General features: G+C 34.7%; 1 protein-coding gene across 1 annotated transcript in view; it reads right to left on the minus strand.

Annotated features, from left to right (window-relative positions):
• Cep128 (centrosomal protein 128) overlaps window positions 1-16,127 on the minus strand; it is a 410,341-nt gene that overhangs the window by 24,157 nt on the left and 370,057 nt on the right. The gene's annotated exons all lie outside the window — the stretch shown is intronic.

Raw genomic sequence — 16,127 nt, forward strand, 5'->3', positions numbered from 1 at the left:
AAATCAAGTTACGGATTTAGGGACTGAAATAAGAACAGATATACTAGTATTATATTTCCAAGAATAAATTATAGCTTTTTAAATGAGAAAAACTGTTTACTTTCAAAAAGTATATGAGATTCATTTGCAAGACTGACTCAGATATAAAAACTCTTCCTGGATAATTGCTTTCAACTGATAATGCCATGAAACTTTTTATAAAGCATTTCATATTCATATTAATTTACAAACCTGCTTCAGTGAACATCAGAAATAAACCAGAAGGTAATATTAAGAAATAGATGAATTTGCAGTTACTTATCTATAAAGCATATTAGAGATTCTCCAATGTTACTGTAATGAAGAAAAGCATCCTAAGCAATTATTTTACTTAAAAAGGAAACAGGGAGCAGTTTTCAAGATAGGAGAGACATCTGAAATTAAACATTTGCAAAAGAAACATAGATCCTGTTGATTATAAATCAATAACTTATTACACAATCTTTGATTAGCTGGCCCTGTTACACCTACTGATATTAGCATTAAGAGGGAATGATCTGGAAATTATTTCAAAGCCAATGTGAAAGAAGAGATTAAGTGGCAGAATAACCTTAAGACCAGAGACAATACAGTAGGTATCATATGCATCTCTGTATTCTTAGTTCTGTCAGTGCTAAATCATACAACCAGGCAACAGGTTTTAGTTTTGGAATTTAAAGTGAACTTTAATTGTTCAGTAAAACAAGCAAACAAAAGCTTATGGCCAATCCACAGGAATAAGATGAAATGTTCTTCAGAAACAAGGACACAAATTTGCAGGGAAATTAGTGGCTACCTGATATTCCACGTGTTCTCTGATGTCTCCCATTTGAATGATGTGGAACAATGGACTCTGGACTGAAACAATTAAAAACCCCTGTGTTCCCTCTTTCATCTCAACTCCATGGTGCCTTCAGAGATCACATGCTGCACAAGGCATAACTACAGGACAGGAGAAACGGGCCCACCCTACTGGACCTCATTTGACTGAGACAAACACCTCTATTTTGTTCAGCCATAAGATTTTAAAGTTATACATTGATACATGATGCAGCATTTATTGTTACAAATAATATCAACACTGAAAATTAAATAATAGGTTAATTAGGTAATGGTACACTAATCAGCTAATCTGTCTTTTCATCAGGCAAGGACTATAAACTGTGCAATAATTTTTTCTCAGAATGAGTTCAGCTTTCTTTACCTTTCTTTTACCAATCCCATCTCCCTTCAAACAGACATCCTTTATCTGGCCTCTCCAATCCTCGTCCTGAATGATGCAATTTATCCAGGGGGTATATTTCATGTTTCCCACAGGGTTTGCATGCAGGCAGAAGGAGACAGTTAAGATTCTAAATTTTTATTATGGAAAATTTTGAGGTACCTATTTCCACCTTGTTCTGCAGTAATTGTATCAACCATTTCTCTTTTTTTAAATTAATTTTATTGGTATACTTAAGGTACACAATGTAATGACATTCATCATTGGGAATTTGCACCTTTACATAATCCATCTTGGTTCTTATTTTTCCCCCATTCCCCTGCCCTCCCTTCAACCCTTCCACCCCTCCCTATCTACAAAGACTTTCTTTCCATTTTTTCTTTCTATCATATTAATTCCATTATCTTCTTTTCCCACACCCCATCACCTTTCTACCTTTTCTTCCTATTTCACATTATCTATTATACCTTTTAGTCCTTATTTACACTTTCAGTTTCTCACACTAGAGAACCTATATAGTATTTTCACATGTCCTGTATATTTCACTTTAGAGTATTGTCTCAATGTGCATCCATTTAGCTATAAATGTCTCTAATTTCTCATTCTTTATGGTTTAGTACTCTGATTTTTATCCAGTCTCGCGTTGATGGGCAATTGGGCTGCAACCAATCATTTCAATTCAAGAAGCCTTTCAGAACTCTGCAGAATTCAGTATGTCTGCTGCCATTTCCTTGACAAGCACTAGGGTTTTACCTTTTTTTGTTCTGAGATGCCTTACCACTTTTCAGTGTTCTGAGACCTGGAGATCACTCTCGTTTAGTTTGGTCATATATTAATCAGCTTGTCTATTTCTTCATAGGCTTATTTTTGCGATGTGATTTTACAGAGAAGGGTATGAATGCTCTTTTCACTATTTTGAATAAGAAGTTGTATGTACTTTTTCTTCAAGCTCCTGCACCTCTTTTCCATGGTCCATTTACAGGATTTAGGTTTTTCTTCCTTCTGCTTAATGGTTATACTATTGTTACTCCCGTTGAATGTACTCACTAGCATTGCATATATTTTAAGGAACTTAATCTTTTCATGTATAGGAAAAATTCATCAAGATGATGCTTTTAAATATAGGCCACAAGAAGTAGGTTTAGGACAGCAGGTTATTTTAGCCACCATATATACTATATTTATTTACATAATATAATTATGTATTTTCTAAGAATTATCGTGTCCCTTGAACAATAAAATACAAAGTAGTGCTCTGATGATTTTAAGGCCAAAGGGCACGCATTGAATAAAATCTTCTTCATAAACATAAACTCTAATAGTTGCAGTATTAAAATTTTATTTCCTTTATTTATGCTATAATTTTTCTCTGAACATGGGTTAAATGTGTTAAACTCATTTTGGTATCAAAATAAGTAAATAATCTCCTTCTCCACTACAAAGCCAGCATGTTATACAAATATCTTTGCTTAAAATTTTCAACAAACCAAGTGACTGGTTAAAGTATTATTTTGCTTGCATGTGCTCACATACTAATTGATTTTGAATATTTTATTATATTTTCATATATAATCAAATCACTACATTATTGTGAATGAATCTTGAAACTTTCTTGGTTTCTTCTTTCTTAAATGCAATTATTTTTGCTCTCCCTTTCCACAACCCTCTAGTCCAAACTCATGTTTCCATTAACTCATCATTTATTTCAGGTGTGCTTTATGTTCCATTTAAGTGTTACCTTCTGAATATCTTCCTCAATATGGGAAATACTCTGTGATACATAGACTTTTCTCTTTGATCTTATATTCTAGCTAGTTGATTAAAAAGCATGTATACTAGATATCACACAAAGATCAATAAGACATGGATGATATATTTCTGTTTTGTTCAGAGCTCCCAAGAGGGGATGCACAGGCAAAAGATGTAATATTACACAATGAAAAAGTGAATTGCAGTTATGTTACAGAAATTTATAAATTTAAGGTTTTGCAGGAAAATAGATGTAACTTGAGAATACAATATCAAATAAATCAGTTACATAAGCTTAAATATCACTTAAATTTCTCTTATAGGAGAAACCCAAAATATAAATAAATCAAAAGAGCAAAATAATAGATAATAGGAAACAGGGAGATAGCTCTTTTGCAACACGTTAAGGGGACCAACCTTATGGGAGGAGGGAAGGAGGGAGGGATGGGTGAGTAAGAGAGGGTAAGGAGATGAAAAAAAGAATTAAGACGTGTTACGTACATGTTCCAATTCCCCAAGATGAATGTAATCACTATGTGCTGCAAACATGTACTAATAATCATAAAAAATAAAATGTAAAAAAATAAATTTAATGTACAGATGCTGATACTTCTAAGGTGTCTACAACAATAAGACATGAAATAGTCGGGGATTTAGCTCAGCGGTTCGGTGGCCTGCCTTGCAAGCGCAAGGACCCGAGTTCCATCCCCAGTGCCAAAAAAAAAAAAAGACATGAAATAATGAGGACAATGTATCCAGGCCTTCAGAAATGCCATAAAATTTCATGATGAAGTGCTTTTAGGAAATATTTTTATTTTCTGACTTTTTATGTACATATATGCATGACTCTACAACATGCATATTTCCACTTTTTTTAAGTGTGAGATTGGTCAGAGTTCTATAATTACAGTCTTACTGCACTATATGTTAATTCAAATTCACTTTTATTCAAAACTAAAACTACTATAGAGACAAGATCCATAGGAAGACAAACATTTTAAATAGTTGATTTTCAAAGACTTCACGAATATCATGCTCAGTTCCTAAGGCAAACATCTCTTGTCAAGTCAGGGAAACTTGTAGGCAGTTTTAAGTTGGTCAGTTTTTTTCTGCTTTATATGACCTAATGCTTTACAGGGATGGACAAGTCTCTACCATTGGAATTAAGAAAACAATTACTCCAGTACATAGCAGTAATGGCATTAGCAAATTACAAGGTGCTTGTCTTTAGTTTTCTTAATTCAGGGTATTTTTTTAAAATAAGTAAATTAGATGCACACAAAAAGGCTTAAACATGTTTCTTTTCTGAAACCATTAAAATATACTAAATTTGACACCAAATTTGAAAACAAAGAAAAATATACTGAGAGACTTCACTTCATAAAAAACGAATGTATTGCATGAATGTATCTGGTTTATCTCACAGGCTTGAATAGCTGGACTTCTGTGGCCTGGGAAGCACTAGCAAAGCAAAGGATTCCTTAATCTTAATCTTGTTTAGGATCATGATGAAAAAATAAACCACAAAACTATTAATTCAAAATTAAATTATATTTGAAAATAGAAAAAAATTTTAAACTGGATTAAATTTTAGTTCACTTCCTAATCATCACACATCATGTGAGGTAGATATTACTGGTATCAGCATCATAGAGGTTAGACGATTAAGAAGCAGAGTTTAAATAATAGTTCTTATTCATGAAATAGCAAAACTGGTATTCAAATGTAGACAGTCTGTGTACAAAAATAGCAATGCTCTTACTATAGAAGTATTCATAGCAAATCAAGTTGAAAGGAAGTACACAGCAACCAGAAGCTGCAACAGTGAGTGCTTTATGAAACTTCCTAACCCCTCTGTAGCTGTCAATTCTACAAACTCTCAGTCAGTTTGAAGATATGTCCTTGATGGGTTTATTCTGCTAGAATAATTTTATGATGAAATTGTAAAGAATTTTATCTTGCCAGAGCTGAGTAGTCTGGGCTCAGGGTCATGTATCTAAGTATACACTTGTGCACACACAAACAAGTCTGGATAACCTTTCTGTTGACAAAAGGATGCCATGCTAAATGCAAGAAGAGTTCTGTGACACTAACACTTTCTTTCTTACCTTTTTTTTTTTTTTTGTAAAATATAGAATTATCACAACACACTGTCTGGCCTGTAAGATGTACCTCAAATAAATGCCAGCTGAATAAAGATGATTCCAGAGTTACTATGTTCTAATAAGCCCATGTATCTTCACCTCTTCATTAAAGACCCATAAATAAGAGTTTGCTGTTTGATTTATTTTCTCCAGATTAAGGGCAAGATCAAGTAGTAGAAGCAAGAGTGAAATTTAGAAATCCTGTCTATTAGACCCTCTGGCTTTTGCAACTACAGAAATGTTCAGGTATCTGTTGACAAGGGCAAAGAATAACCTCCAGTTTTACTATTCCAAAGTTTCAAAACATTTGAAATCCCTGTGCAGTTAAGCAGTTTTTACTGGTCTGCAGTATATTTTTCTTTGACATACTTTTGTTTCAGGTTGAGGGAAACTGTATAATACAGTATGACAATATAAGTAGCAGCAATTAGGAATTAAAGAGAGGAATGCGTTGCCAATTCTTAGATTCCTGTAGAGAATACTTAAGGTATAAATTTTACCATCGGCATATTTTAGTCAACATTATTTTCTTTGTAAAAAATGCACATCTGTTTACTTTCTTATTAACATATAATTACCACATATAATTTTCGTATAATGCTAATAAAATTAAAAGTATTTTAAAGTTTAGATGATAAAGGAGATGCCATCAATATTTTTATTTTTAAAATAAATGTGTACATTTTTGGCACAACACACATTAAACAAGGCTATGAAGCAGTTTATTTGGGTTCAAAAATGCAATTGTATTTCATTTGGAAAGAGCTCCACTGTAAAACTTTCCTGACAAATAGCTGAAAGGTGGTGAAAGGACCAGAATAAACACATTTCAAGGAGAGGAAGGCTGAGATCATAAAAAGGACAGACTGTATGCCTTTCACTGGTGGTGATTCGATCCAGCACAGCTGTATTGGCTTTCAAAGGCCCATTTCCCTGTAAACTGTCTAAGACACTCACTGGAACCACACCGAACAGTAGCAGAGAAAAGGCCTGAAAAGTCCCACACTGCTGATGCACATCCTTGAAGATACCAGTGAAGAAAGTTGTGTGGATTTTTTGAACTATCACAAGAGTCCACTATTTATAGACTGTGTATTTTAAGAGAGGTCTAAAATTCATATATCCACTTAAAGGTGTTTAATGCGCATCTTGGGGTGAGAGGGTACATACGCTTGTTAAATAAAAATCCCACTTAACATGATAACATGACATCAGTGTCTACATTCAGCCAAGGGCTGGGAATTTAGCTCAGTGGTGCCACCGCCTGCCTTGCAAGTGCAAGGTCCCAAATTCAAGTACACACACACACACACACACACACACACACACACACACACACACACCTGGCCTAAAATGTATAAGAGTTTTTGTCAACAAATTCTGTTTGTCCTCATATAACATGCTAATCAAAAGTGGTAGGTTTCCTTTTAAAAGGTGTGAAACTTGCAGCTAAGTAGCCTATCTTTGTTGGAAAACTTGAGTACAGAAGACTTTCTAAGTATTTTTTCAAGACTCATGTATACTATTTTTTTCCAGAAGAAGAGCTATTTGAAATACATGCCTTTCCAGATTATTTTCATAATACAAGACATAATCAAATAATAAAGTGAAGTCAATCTGTCTTATTATTATTAGCTTAACAAGAAGCAGTATTCTCTCCAAATGAATGACTTAGGGGGATTTTTTTTTCCCCCAGTAAGAAAACGCCAAGAATGAGTTGAAGAAAAGAAGACAGGGAAAATATACATTTATACATTTCTCTCCTCTAGATATTCTTGACATTGTCTTCTTAAATATTATTCTTCCTACTCTCTGATATAAAGAAAAATAATACTTGGGAATAAGTGAGGACCAGTTTAGTGTTCCCTATGTGAGACAAAATACAGTAAACACTTATAATCTTATGAGGAACTTGAGATCTACAATCTGTTTAATGGAAATAAATTTACTTTTTAAAAGTGAAACTAAAATGTACTCCTGAGGAAAGACATTTAAGAACACTTGAAAAACAACAAAAATCCAAACCCAAATGAAACATGACTTCATGTTAATGATGGGAAAACATTATAAAGAGATTCCTGGAAGAGATGGAGGCTAGTCATTTCCGCTATGGTAGCAGGTAACAGCGCAAACAGAGGCTGGAGACAATGCTCCCAACTAGTTCATGAAAAACACTGGTGAGATGTCCGGAGATCAGCACCCCATATGAGAGGACACCCATAGTTAGAGAAAGTCTGCTTACTTGTGCTCTGTGGTTTGGGGAATGCCCTATTCTCTAAGCTGCCATCTTTTATATGTAAAATGAAGATAAATAATAATGGGTCTCTATTAACCTATGCTGCAGGGTATCTGTGATTGTCAAGTAAGAGGGAATATGAAACTGCACTGAAAATTGTCAAGTACTTTCCAGACAGCAGGTACAAAAAATGCTGAATATCTGAGGCATTATCAACTTCAGTAACGTTTAAAGAAAAAAAAGCTCAGTGACAATCTAAAACCATAGCTAATAAAAATTAGTCAACAGAGTACAAAGAAGATAAGTTATCTTAATTAAAACTATATACAATATTTAGTAATGCATTTCTCATTTGACCAACATCACCTAAAGTACAAAAGAAGGGTACGACCATAGATTACTTTTGTACATGGTGTTCCCTCCAGGCTCCTTATAGTTAATACTTTCCTCACCCAATGCTAAGTATTTTTAATCATATAGGAAATTTGAAAGAACTTAATAGACAGGACCCATATACTCACCACCGCTGTATTTGTTTGATCAATATAAATCCATCTATTCATCTCTCTGTCCCTTAACTCAACTTATGCTTTAGATGTGCTTCTCCACCTACTATAGCATGCATCTAGCGCATTCTAGTTCATCATTTTTTTAACATATAAAATTTTGTGATGAAATGCATACAGGTTGAAGGAACCGGCTAATTTTATTATGTTTCATACTGTAGCTCAGCCATTATTTCTATATGGAAGGTTCCCTGCCTTCTCTGAGTCTATCAAAAGAGCTCTCCATCATCTCATGAGCCCTGCTTTGGTAACACTTATCAGAGGATTAACAGATTTATTTGGGCAACTGTTTGATTCATGTTTGTCTCAATACTAGGTAAAAACTGTTTTCCTAGTACTCTACCCATGTCTACTATAGCACAGAGAGTCAATAAATGCTTAAGTGAATTAATGACGGATATCACTTGGTGAAAGAAAGGTTTTATTTATTTATTCTGCAAATATTTACTGAATGCCTACTGGGCATTATTTCTGATGTGAATAAATAAGGCAAAACCCTTTGTCCTCATGAAGCTTACATTTTATTGAAAATGAAGCAAATTTAAAAATTGGGTTTGTAAAAAATATGCTGAAGGGAAATAAAGCAAGATAAAGTGATAGAGAGTAACAGGGTTGTTTTTTAGATTTAGCAGTAGTCTTAGCCTCTTTGGTGTCGTGACTTTGGAGCAGAATGAAGAGAAGGAATGAGTTTTGAGAACCCCTGGGGAAACCTTTGCAAACAAAATAAACTAAGAACAAAAGGGTCTGGCACATCGTAGGAATGAATGGCTAAGAACCAGTGCAGCCTAGTAGGAGGGAGCATGGTGAACATGCTGCAAGGTGCAGCCAAAGATGCCCGGATAGGATCTTAAGAGAGCCATTTAGGCTACAATCAGCTATTGAATCTGAATTAGCCAGAAGATCTAAGAATTTTAAGGGAGGACTGACACACTCACATTTATTCTTAAAAACAATATTCTGGATATTGTTTTGAGAAGAGACTGCTAGTGTCTCACCTGTAATTATGAGAAGAATTATGGAGTCTAGAACTTTACTTTTATTAAATTTACTTATTTATCTGGTGCTGGGGATAAGCCAGGCTTATTGTGGATGCTATGCAAGTGCTGTACTACTGTGCTGCCTGCTTAGTCCCTGAATCCGTGGAGTTAAGAAGTGATGAGGGAAGGCAAGATGGGCATCCAACTCCCAGGCCAGGGATTTACTAATGCCATTGGTGTGTCGCTCTCTGAGGATCAGAAAAACAAAAAAATCTAAAAAACCTGAATCCCAAGAAGGCCCTGGGTACCATACTAAATGCCCCTGATTCACTCCAAATACTTTCTCTTACACCTCAAGAACACCTACTTTGACTTGTAACCTTCTCAAAATGTCCTTAAATGTCCATATAATGCTTTCTATAAGTATAACATTTTTATTTGAGGTAGTACTCTGTTTAAGGACAGGTATTAAGATAAAGTTGAAAAGAATTCTGATTAGAAATCAGGAGATACATGATCTCAGCTTTGATACAACTATTTTTATGAACCTGGGAAATTAAAGCATAGGCTTCCATTTTCAAATAAGGAAAGTGGAAACTTAGGAGCTGAACATCTTAACATCCTTTGTAGTTCTACCCTTAATCCACTGTGGATTTAGCTTTTTCCTACAGTAGAGTTCTGATGTTTTTAAGCTTAAAAGGGCAAAAAGAGCATGAAAAAGGTATTAAAAGGAGAAAGTCAAATAAGGAGAAAACTAAATATAGGATTTAGGGGTTATTTATCCAAGAACACCTGTGGGGTGGAAAAACCTTCATCCTTTATGGCTCAAAGTGAATGACTATGACAGAATGACTGAGTAAGAAAAATAGGCCTTTTTGTCTTCTTGGATGCTTGCCATATCAAATTAGCAAATCCAAATATTTGTCATTTAATATTTTAAGAAAAGATGCCTACAAAAGTCAGGCAAAGGACTTGCTCTTGACTTTTCTACTTTATAAATGTCCTACCTTGTTCCTCCTCTTGATATTTTTTTATAGTTTCCCTCTTATCTAAATACCACCAATGAGTTTCTGATGGTATTGTGACAAATATAATATTATTCCATACTTTGTTTCTCTCCTGAAAGCGTTTATGCCATCATGACTTTGCACATGAAAGACACATTCCATCTGTCTGCAATGTTCGTTACACAGAGCTTAAATTAGATCCTGGTCCTCTTGCAAGATCTGGCTTGGATACTACCTTCTCTAACATGGCCTTTAGAAGCATAGGCGCTTGACTTGTTTTGCCTGAGTTTAAATGCTGGTGTAGTCTCTTACTGGCCATGAGTCTGTAGGGAAGTTCCCAATCCCTCTGCATTAGACTGCTTCTTCATTTGTAAACAGAAACGATAATAACAATGGTTGTGTAGAGGTGCTGTAACAATCAAATACATTAACACATGCAAAGCACTCAGACTGGAGCCTTGCAGAAACACAATTACAATAAACACCTGCTATTATTATAATGATAATACTAGTCCTATCCCATGAACTTTCTCCTGAAGTCTGAGTTAAGTGCCCATTTTAGTGGTTCCTACGCACATATATATATATATCTCCCATCACATGTGAAATCATTTCATAACTGTGTGTTTACTTGTCTCCAGAAAACTACAAATTCCTTCAAGCAGGACTCTATTTTGATGGCTCAGTTTTTATTTTGCTTATGAAACACATGTGATCATTTCATAACTGTGTGTTTACTTGTCTCCAGAAAACTACAAATTCCTTCAAGCAGGACTCTATTTTGATGGCTCAGTTTTTATTTTGCTTATGATAAATTTCAATTGCATGGAAAAACACATCACCACAAAAATAAAAATACATTTAAAACTCAGAAATACTGGTGGACTATTATGGCAAAATTAGTTTTTAAAAGTGGAGTTTACAAACTGGTTTTGAAGGACGGAGTGCTTACAAATAGAATCAAAATTAAAGAATTAATCAAAGTAACAGACATGGAAGACAAATGAAGGGACAGTGGAGTTGAGTTAAACTGTCTAGACTGAGCTAAAGAGAGATGGGAGAACAAAGTCTGTGCCTCTGTTGAGGAGGTGTGAGAGGTGTGTGATCTGAAGAGCAATCGGCTTCCTGTGGGGCTTAGCCACACTGGGCAGTACTGGAGAGATCCAGCACAAAGAAGGTACTGAGAAATGTTGATCATTTTCTTTAAACCTGCAAAGCCCTCAACCTGGGGCCTCAGGACACTGTAAAGTAGGCAATCACATTTGTCTCATGTATATTGAGCATGGAACACAAGGTCTTGATGCAAAACACTGATAAGGAATGATAGCTATCCTGGCTGAGGTAAGGTCCAGCTAATTTACTTAAAAGCACCTTGGTGAGATGAACATAATTAATCTCTGTTTTCAGAATAAAGGGTTATTTTCTTTTGAAGAGGTGTTCTGTGTTCTCACAGAGAATGACAAAACAAATTAATCATTTTCCATTACTCCACATGCAGCACTTGGATGCTGAAAGAGCATGTGAACAGCTAATCCCCCTATATATGGATGAGTTTGTGGTGACAAGCAGATCAGATCTAAATAGAAATCAGGCAAGGTATTGTATTTTTATCATTGTGGCTTGAGACTTAATTCAAAAATAACAGAGATCAACTGTGCCTATATTTTAAAAGTCTACTTTCATAATTAAGCCTTTTCTGAACACTTAGAAATGCTCGTTTGGTTCTTATACAAAGCATTCTGATTGCTGCCAAAGCAGAAAGAAGCCACAACTATCGGGTATATTTTAAAGCCACCCAAAATCTAACTGAATTAAGAAATGCTGCACTACCAGATGACACTTAGTTCAAAATACCAATAATTTGCTGTATAGCAATATATTTCGGTAGGTGCTTCATTTCAAAAGCTAGTATGAAATATAAACCATTAGCATGTTTGAGATGCTCTGTTAAGATATGTCTGGAATGGTGCACAGACATAGCCAGGATTCAACTAGGTCCTGAATTTTCAGCTATCAGCTGAGAAAGATGGATCACAAAAATCAGCAGGTATACCACCACTGAAAACAATGGGGGGCGAAATGCATCTAACATTTGCCACAACCAATTGCTTTCCTGGAACTCCAAGTGCTAAAGTCTTTTTTCCCCCGTTTCTTCCCCATTTTTCTCCCAAATGAAAGCTATGCACACACTGAACTGGACAAGAGTGAAGCTTTGTGGTTAGTAATGTGGTTAGTACACAAAGGAGCTGGTCCTGCCAAAACATTCTGAGATTTTGAACTTAGGGTCCCTCCCCGCACTGCATCTGAACATATTCAACTAAAATAAACACATTTTGCAGTCCTCACCAAACATACTAAAAACTAGAATTAGTCAAACCATGTGACTTAAGATATTGAATGCATCCTATGAAAACTCGAGAAAATATGAAGTACTCTGAAAATTACAGACAATTTCAGAAAAATGTATTTGTTACCCAGATTATTGTATAGCATCTTCCCATAAGTTTTACTCTAGAATAACTTAACAGTCATCTGTTACGTACAAGTCAAATCTATCATATCATTACTACAGACTTCATATGTTAAAGCTGCCCAGATTTACGTTAAGGATATTCTTTGGGTTCTGCAATGAAAATAAAATTTCATGGCAACAGAGATACAATGTACATGCATATATACATGTCTATAGATATATAATATTGCATTTGTTTATTAAATGTCTTTTTCCCTATTGACCTGAGAATTCTTAATCATAAAGACTGGCGGCTATATTTAAAAAAAAAAAACAAAAGATTGGCTGCTATAACGAAAATATTGTACATTGGGTGGCTTAAACAACAAATATTTATTTTTCAAATTTTGGAGGCTGGGAGATCAAAGCTCAAGCAGATTCCATGTCTAAGGTCCAAATTCCAGTCCTGGAGACAACTACCTCTTTCCATATTCTCCAATGCTGTGAGATATCAGCTCTCTATTATCTTTCTCTTGTATGGATTCTAATCCCCAGGGAATTCCATCCTCATGATTTTATCTACAATTAATAATCTTCCAAAGGTCCCACATCTAAATACCATCTCATTAGGGTTTAATATTATGAAATATGAATTTTCGGGGACACAAACATGCAGTTCATAATAAGGACTAGCTTTACTTACTATTTTTGAATCTATGGTATTCAGATATAATAGTTATTCAATGAATACTTATTGAATGTAGTGCTACAGTTGCTTCTCAGTCGTGTGTGTGTGTGTGTGTGTGTGTGTATGGCAACAATATTTCAAAAAACAGCAAATATGAAGGATCAGATAATTTAGGTTTGATTTGGAAATCGTCCCATATGCTTCTAAGTGAATATGGGTGTGTCAGGAACTCTGGAATTTAAAGTGAAATAATGAGGTTGTGAGATTAAGATCACGTTGACTTAGGCAGCATTCTACCTTAACTTTGAGAACTCACTTATGCTCCCTACACTCAGGTGGCATATTCTAGGACAGAACATTCACAAGAGAAACTTTCAATTGCTTCTCTGCTACAAGCCTCTGGTCTTTAGCTGAAGAACAAAAGTGAGAAATATGTTTTATATTATTCTAAGAAAGCACTGACAAAGGTACATACTTGAGCTAAAATACAATGCTAAGTCATGCAGAACACTACTTTCAATATACACTATATGCTCTCATTCTCTAAAATGGAATTCAGCGTTTTAAAAGAAGTATTTAAAGATGCAAATAAAATATCTACTTTTAAGTCAAAAGTCAGTCTATGATATTTAGTATCAATTGAATATGTTAATTGCAATTTTCAGACTATGGAAAGCACAGAGAATCCATTTGAAAGAACATACAAACTGACGCTCAGGATATGGGGTGACAATTTGGTTCCAGCACCTGGATCAGTGTACTAGTTTTCAGTAACATCAGTAGCCATTTATTATCCATGTCCATTAGGTCTTTTAATTTTTTATATTTTAAGCATTTGATTAATAGTTTAGAAAAGAATAAAGAGGCAGAAAAATAACAGAAATTTAAATAAGAATTTAAGCAGGCATAAAAATTGCCATTTACAATCCTGGAAATGCCCTTCTTGTAATTTTTAATTCTATATTTCAAATATATTTCTAATGAATTTTAATGTATTACTTCTGGTTTATTCTCATATTTTCATTTTGAGAACACAATATATTTTAAAATGTGACAAATTCTATTTTTATTAACAAGGTTATCTGTACTATGTTTTCTTTTTCATTTTTTAGATTTTTAAGTATCAATTAGCATGATCAATACAATGAAAGTTTTCACTTCTACATCATTTCCTTTCCATCACTTTTTCATACAATATGCTTTCAATACTTGCCCACCTACGAGCCACATGAATTAAATCTTGGTGCAGAAATCTAATAAAAGACAGAGAGTACCATCATATTCTTTTAGCAAATTATCTGTTCCAGGTTTTTGTTTCAAAATACTGCATGATGAAATCCATCTTGGTAAGGATTCAACTTGAGCTGATTATAGTCATCCTGAGCTGTAAACTCTTGCCCTTACTGCCAGTTTCTCAACATATTATACATGAACAAAATCATTAGAGTGGTATATGCAACTTTAAAACCAGATCCTGAATCAGGAGCAACAGGAAACTGACTGATACTTTTTATATTAGCTTGAGACAAATCAGATACATTGCACTTTGGGCGAAGGAGCTTTATGTCCTGACTTCATAAGCCCCTTTCCTTTGACCAGAGTTTTGGGGATCCACTGGTCTTGGGCCCACACTTCTTTCAGTAAGTTCCCATAATTTGCACAGTATGCAGCCTTGGATCTTTCTGGATCTCTCCTTTGATTCCACAGCATACTGAGGCCACTTCTCATACACACTGGGTCCAGGTTTTTTTAAACAATCTTGTTAAACAGCTAACTGGAACTGAGTATCATATTCCTCTCTGTATACTTTCATCTAAAGTATCATCATTTGAAGATTCATGATTTGATTCTCTGCTTTGGCAATCAATTTCATCATCGTCATCATCATCATCGCTGCCACCATTGTCATGAGAATCTAGAGTGCTACTGTTACTCTCATAATCATCTTCTGAGTATGTGGGAAAATGTCTTTCTCTGTCAAATGTTCTTTTTGACATTATGAAAGAAAATGAAAAATTCTGAATTCTTAAACTGTATTCAATAGAAGTAACAATAACTTTCAGAGTCTACAGAGTTCTTCATTATCTTCCTGAAAGATGATACAATTTTTTGTTGGAATGCACTTCTGAAGTAACATTGCTACACTTCATGATGTACCAGACTAATTTTTCAAGGATGCTTGACAATAAACATCCTTGGAAGACAGAGATAGTGTCTCCCTTGGGGGGAAAAAAAAAGTTCAATAGGATTTGTTGAAGCTCCTTTTACAAGAGTGAGGGGTTTTAACAAGCTCAGATTTCCTCAGCAATAATGCACATTCACTGTGTGTGCAACACTACAGGGTTCACCTCCTTCTTCCCTGTGAGGCTTGGAGGGGAAGGCAACCGAGGCAAATATGAAGCTCATATTGGCTGTTGCGCCTTTGTCTCCTGTCATTTGCCAGCACTCATGAAAGTGTGACAAGCCAACTTGCCAACTTGAAAGGCCAATATCTCATGATCTTCACAGTTCTTGATATACTTGGCATAGCTCAATAAGAAAATTGAAGCATTAATAGCGATACTTCAATTCACTTACAATATTTTTCTATGTGGTTCCATCAGCTGCCCATTTTCAAATTTTTTAGCTGTTTCTTACATAGGAACGCCTGACAAATAATTATAAAATAATTTATAGGATAATCAAACAATAGTGTGGAGAAAATAAGGTCACCAATATGTATCATTTATCTGTAAGACAGAATGATTCCTATTCTATTTTTTAAAATAAGGAATTTTCCTTACCAACAAAGAAAAGCCCAGGCCCTGATGGATTCACTGCTGAATTTTACAAGACATTTAGAGAAGAACTACTACCATTACTCTTCAAACTTTTCAATGAAATTGAAAGAGAAGCTATACTTCCAAATTCATTCCTGGAAGCAAGTATCACTCTGATTCCCAAACCAGAGAAAGATACAACCAAAAAGGAGAACTACAGACCAATCTCCTTAATGAATATAGATGCAAAAATCCTTAATAAGATACTAGCAAACAGAATACAGAGGATTATTAAGAAGATCATCCATC

The sequence above is a fragment of the Fukomys damarensis genome, unplaced genomic scaffold (genome assembly GCF_012274545.1).
Source record: "Fukomys damarensis isolate Sample0158 unplaced genomic scaffold, DMR_v1.0_HiC HiC_scaffold_21, whole genome shotgun sequence".
Lineage (NCBI taxonomy): Eukaryota > Metazoa > Chordata > Mammalia > Rodentia > Bathyergidae > Fukomys > Fukomys damarensis.